The sequence below is a fragment of the Ciconia boyciana genome, chromosome 21 (genome assembly GCF_034638445.1).
Source record: "Ciconia boyciana chromosome 21, ASM3463844v1, whole genome shotgun sequence".
Classification (NCBI taxonomy): Eukaryota; Metazoa; Chordata; class Aves; order Ciconiiformes; family Ciconiidae; genus Ciconia; species Ciconia boyciana.
This window is the reverse complement of record NC_132954.1, coordinates 3,295,291-3,301,290: the sequence shown is the minus strand read 5'-3', so window position 1 is coordinate 3,301,290 and position 6,000 is coordinate 3,295,291.

The following is a 6,000-nucleotide window of genomic DNA, read 5'->3' as shown; positions in this document are numbered from 1 at the left end:
ATACATGTCCCCTTGGACTGATGGACTTCCTTCCTTTTGCAGAAGTTAAATTGAGGCAGGAGGTGGGAATAACTGAGAGAGACTTAGACCTAAGCACATGCTGTTGTTTTCTCCTACTGTCAATATGGAAACCACCTTCAGATTTCTCCATATCTGGAGCAGCCAACTGATTGTCCTACGGTAAAAATGAAAATGCTAAGCAAAGCCTAAATCTATAAAAACCTGGGATGTAGTTCTCAGCGGGACTCTGCAAAGTAACCATATCATTCCTCTTACACCTGAACACTACATACCAGCCTAGGAAGTGACAAGATTTTCTAGCCATGCTCTGAAATCGTGTTTTATGGGTTAGGGGCATCCCAGGGACACAGCAAAGCATTTTGCATGCAGCTGTGAATTAGTGTGTCCGTGGAAATTTCCTTCAGAGGGGGCATCTACAAGGAGGGATGCGTCTTGGACAGGTGCTGATGTAAAAATATACAGATCCGCATATGGGCTCCAGAAACACAACAGGCTGGCACCAGCACTTTCTCAAAACAGACTTTTCTCTTCTGCTTCATTTTTTATTCCTTCTTGAGGCTTTTCCAGCATCCCTCGTTGGAATTTATAATCCGTCTACCTTATCATTTATCATGCCTTCTAGTCTCAGACTCACTGCAACTCACATCCCTCCTAATGAAGTAGTAGTTGATTGTTCCCATCTGATCCCATTCCTGCTAATCCTGAGAAGTTACAATTGAGTTAAAAAGTCACATATGTAGTTAACATGTCAAGAAGCACAGAAAGGAGAGTGTGTGAGGCCAAGGTGAAGTGACCGGACTGTTCTGTGTGATTGGAAATCAAGCTAGGAATATTCAGTGGGAATTATCTCATGAGAATGACTGTACCCGTTTCACTGTAGCATAGCTATGTTGTCTTCTGAGTCTTCTCATTTGTATCAGCATATGTGAAAGGACATTTGGAGTCTCTGCTCAGTGTGGTGGTGTGTCCCTAATGGTCTAGAATAAAGAAAGGAGTAGGATATAAAAGACTTGAGATTCAGTTTTTAAAAGAGTGGTTTTTAAATTGAGGGTGATTCTTCACAAGATAGTTATCTGGCATTAAAACAATCATATATCACAAGATTGGAAAACACCCTAGATCACCAGCTGCTAGTGAAAATGTAGGGATGTGGGTCAAATCTTGTTTTCACCGTTTCTGCTGAATAGTTGTTTATTTCTCATCTCTAAAAAGGAGGATATTTACTTGCCTTTGAGATTCTTGGATGTGGCCATTTCATGTTTCTGGGAACACCTGGCAGCTCCCTTTATTTGGATAGTGCTGGTCACAGAAATCCATCATTCAGAGACGTGGTGTTAGTGCAGCAGGAACTAGGCACCTTGAGGACTGGAATGTCAAATAGCTGCTGCTTTTCTGTGGGGAAAGAAAACATGTGCTCTCAGGCACTGGAAAGGCTTCTTAAGAAACCCTGTGATACTGTAAAACCTGCCAGAAGATCTCCAAATAGATACTTAGCAGTTTATCTGAAATTAGTTCTCCTTTGGGCCATAACGTTTTAAATACCTGAATCTTAAAGAAGGCAAGGGAAATATAGGAAAGTCACTGATTCTGCAGAAAATCCTTTTCTTCCCTGTCTTGTCACGTAAGCTTTTATTGATGAGATCTGAATGACTTCAGTGGTGCAAATAGGCTCCTGCAGCACTTAAACACTTTAGAAAGCCTCACCTGTGCCTTCTTGTAAACTCTTTTCATAAAAGAGTGCATTAGCAAACAGTCCGTTCTAACTTTCCTACTGCACAAACCTTCTTCTCATAAAAGAGGAACTGGAACTGATTCTTTCTTAACTTGCTTTGGCCAGGTAACACCACTGATCTGTCAATTCAAGAAAGTTACTCTTTCTTTACCCTAACCAAAAGCAGGATTGGCCTACAAAATCTAGAATATGCTTTTTCCGCTAGATTCCCTGCTGTCTTGGTAATCCCAATGACTAGTTAGAAACTTTTGCGGTGGGGCATTTGGGAGGAGAGATATCACTCCAGTACAAACCGTGTTTTGAAATATCTTGGCTCTCGTTTGCCTAGAAAGGTTATAAATACTGTTCCCAGGACAAACATTCTCCATGTCTGAGAGCTAATGAGCCAAACAGCTGCTCTGAGGCTATTCACCTCTGACACCAGTAAACACTAAGCCATGTGAAAAAGATTTTAACATGCCCAGACACTCTGATATAAGAGGTTGTACATGTGTCTAAAATGCAGTTTTCTTGCCACATCCATTTTGTACCTTCAAAGGAAAAAGTCCTTCACTGACCATCTTTGACACCTGTAACTGTCAGAACAAGACCAGCACAGACCATCATCTCTTTGACACTGGTGCAAATCCAGCTGTTTTCCATAAAACGCACTGTGTTCACAGAAGGAAGAGAGCGTAAAGTGTCACAAACATCTCTCTTAGGAAATGATGCATTTTTTGTAAGGATCCATCTGAAATATGCCACATGCAGACAGTGTTCACTGATATCCTCTGGCTGCCTGAGCAGCTTCAAGTCCAAAGCACCAGTAAATCCACTTTAACTGGCTGACTAAACTGGGCTTATGGCTGCTTTGCGCTACCCGAACAATGAAAGGTGTCCTGGCTCATGCTGATGCATCTGATCTAAAGTATAAAAGAATTTGTAAACAGGGTCTGGGAACCATTTGAAGAATCAAATAACTTCGTCTGTAAATTTGTATCCGCACAACACAAATGTCCACGATTCACTTCAGAAGTGACATCACCAGGAGACTTAACTGTATATCAAACCTAAATTAGTCAGAAAAAGTGTGCAAGTGATCTTGCAGCCTGTCTTGCAGTTGTGAGGAGCTGGATGAGTGTGCAAAGATCAGCAATTTGCATAGAAACCTCTGCTCCTCAGCCATCCTTTGGGAGGATCACAAGGCCTTTCTTGCAAGACTTTTTCCCATCCAGTGCTCCTCAGACCCCGAACTCTAACCGCGCTTACAACTGTCCCACTGAAACCAAACTAAAATGCAGTTGCAACTAATTGTACACAACCATGAGAGCAAAAGCTGTGTTATCGGGTGGATCTCAAAACTACACCTGATTCTGGTTTCTGCAGAAGCTGCATAAATCTAGAAAAGCTCCTTTGACTCTGCCTGGACTCCTGGCACCACCGAGAGCAAAAGCAGTTGTATTAAAGGGCACTGATTCCTGATCTGGGGCTGTGGGAACCATTCTTTTTGCCTGATGCCTGACTCATGTTGAGTTCAACCCAGATGACTTTTAGTTCGGGCAATGTCAAGGCAAAGTTGTGAACAGGACCTTTTAATTCATGTTCCCAGTAAGCATGTATCTTCTTAAAAAGACAAAAAAAATAAACTAGGTCAGTTGAGCACAGTAAATAGTTCTGTCTCTCTTGTTTTGGGCTTTAAAAAATGTCCCAGTTGCTTAAGTGAAAATTGCTGTGACTTAGAGAAATGTGTCCCAAGGCCCCTCTTTTGTTCGTCTGTCTGTCATTAATCATTGTAAAAATCTTTCTCTAAGAAATGCAATTGGTCAGTTTGCTTTTAGTAGCTCAGGGCTGGATGCGGATCTGAGTTCCTCTGCTTGCATCTGGCATTAGTCTGCTGAAGTAAGTGGAGTGACTCAGGATTTATAGCTGTGTAAATGAGAGCAGAGGCGATCATCTGAAGCCTACTTGGTTCTTTAGCATCTGGAGAACATCATCTATTTATTAAAAAAACCCAACCAAACATCTAGTGGTAACTGCTCTTTGACATCCCAGTCATGACATTCTTTCTAACAGGGAGACAGGGCAAGGGTGGGAAGAGAACAAAAGCGGTGGGGGGTAAAGGAATTAAGAAATCTGGCCCTCATATGCTCATAGAAATGGGCAGGATACACTTCTCATGCTGGGTTTTCCCTGCTCCTGGCCCCTTGGATTCACTGGAATTCCTCCTGATTTACACCCATTCGAGTGGAACAGGATCACTGCGTTTTTCTTCAGCAAAACAAACATTTTTTACTTGGAAAGAAAAACAGAGGAGTCTTAAAATGTGACCCACAGCTGAGCGGAAATTCTCAGTAACGCAAGAATTCGGGTTTCTTTAGTTTGTAAACAGAGAAGGAACCCTTGGAGGGAGCGTGTTGATGAATGCCACGGGGGACTGCAGAGGGACAGTTCCTGCGGCCATATAACTGGGGAGTCATCCTGCCGTGGTCACAGCAGTTCCAGGGATATGCAAAAGGAACGTGGAGGAGCAGAATGCTCTAACAGAGGAGGGTGTTGAGCTTTGGGGATGCTGACAGCAGCTTCTCAACTGGCTCTGAGCCCTCAGGCAGGCCAAAACATTGATAAAAATAACCCCAACTGCCAGAAGAAATTGAGATCCAGTGCTGAACTGAAGGTAGTTAGGGGTCTACAGATGCAGACAAACGCTTAGAATTATTTCCAAAAGCACCCTAGCAGTCTGGGTGCCAAAAGCTCAAAGGGAATTGGTGTCAGATGCTCAGCTCGTGTAAACTGGTGTGGGTCCTCCCAGGCCCTACCTCTAATCAACGTTTTCTAGCTCTCTCCAGATTTCAGGTTCCTGTAGCTCTCAGGAATAAACTCCATGTTCACCGATACTGGATGGTTTTGCCTTCCTTCCCCTCCTTAAATACACCAGCACTGTTTTGAAATGCCAATTTAGCCTAAGGAGAGCCACAGAGCTCCCTGACTCAGGAGCTGTCAGTCAGGTAGGGAGAACCCAGAATAGCTTCCCTCCAGCAAGAGAGAAGAGACACATGCACATTCACACGCACTCTGCTTGCTTAGCACAGTCCATTAAACTCAGCATGAACTCCAGGCCCAGCCATAACCCATGATATTTATGGAGTGAATATCTTCCTGTCAAGGATGTGGAAGGATAATACAACCGCTGTAGAGCCCCTATCCTCCCTCACATTTGCTCATATCTCATACATAGGCTTTTATGACTATTTCACTTATCTGGGACTGGAATAGCAGGGTCAGATCCTGGCTGCTTCTCCATTCTGCACAGGAAAGGAAAGGACAGGAGAAATGCTTTTGCTCTCCCTCCCATGCCCTGGGGAAAGCCCAGATCCTGCTAGGAGAGTATCAGCTTTCCCACTAAAGCCTGGCTTACCAGAGCCAGCATGGGCTGTAGCCATGCTAGGGGCGTTATGAGACAGGTATGCTGTACATCCACAGAGCAGGGGTAGGGTTTGCAGCTGGACCTGCTCCTGCCCCCAGCACTGAAGATGCTCTTGTTTTCCAGCAGCCACCAAGCAGACTGCCTGGGGCAGCACAGAGGCTGGTGCAAGGTCTGTGGTTGTTCACTGGCTTCTACACCCTTTTTCCCTAAGAAAAGGGCAGGCACATGGCACCTGGGAAGAGTTGTTACTATAGAGGAGCTCAGCAGCCTGCATGGCACAAGCATGCTCCCTCCAGTTTAATTTTACAGCATCTACAGTATGAATATAGACCTTTCCTTGTACCTGGTCCCTCTTGTCATCTGAGGAGAGAGTCTGACAGAGAAGAAACATGGGGACTGATCATTGCTGACTGTTCCTCCTATGGCTCTGCTGATGCCTTCCAAAATCCAGAGGTTCACACTGCCTGTTGAGCTCTCACCTGGGGCAGAACAACCGCGGATACTCCAGAATGAGGAGCTCCTGTCTTTAAAAGCTGCATATGGAATCCTTTGCCCAGGAGCCCCAGTGCAGATGTGTCTCTCTCTCGGGAAATAGAAAGGACCTGGTTCCAATCTTGTGTGTAGGAGAGACTTGACTAGTGCAGAGGCTGAGGTGATGGCGGCACTGAAGAGATCAGGAACAGACCTGTTGTTCCCTCGTAGCTTCGCTCTCTCGTGAATTGATGGGAGGTGTTGCTGAATGTGCGAACAGCAACACCTGCACTCAGAAAAGAACTCAACCACAACTGAATAAAACAATAAACCTTGCAAGAAGATGGGAATTGCCATTCCCCAAGCTCATTTC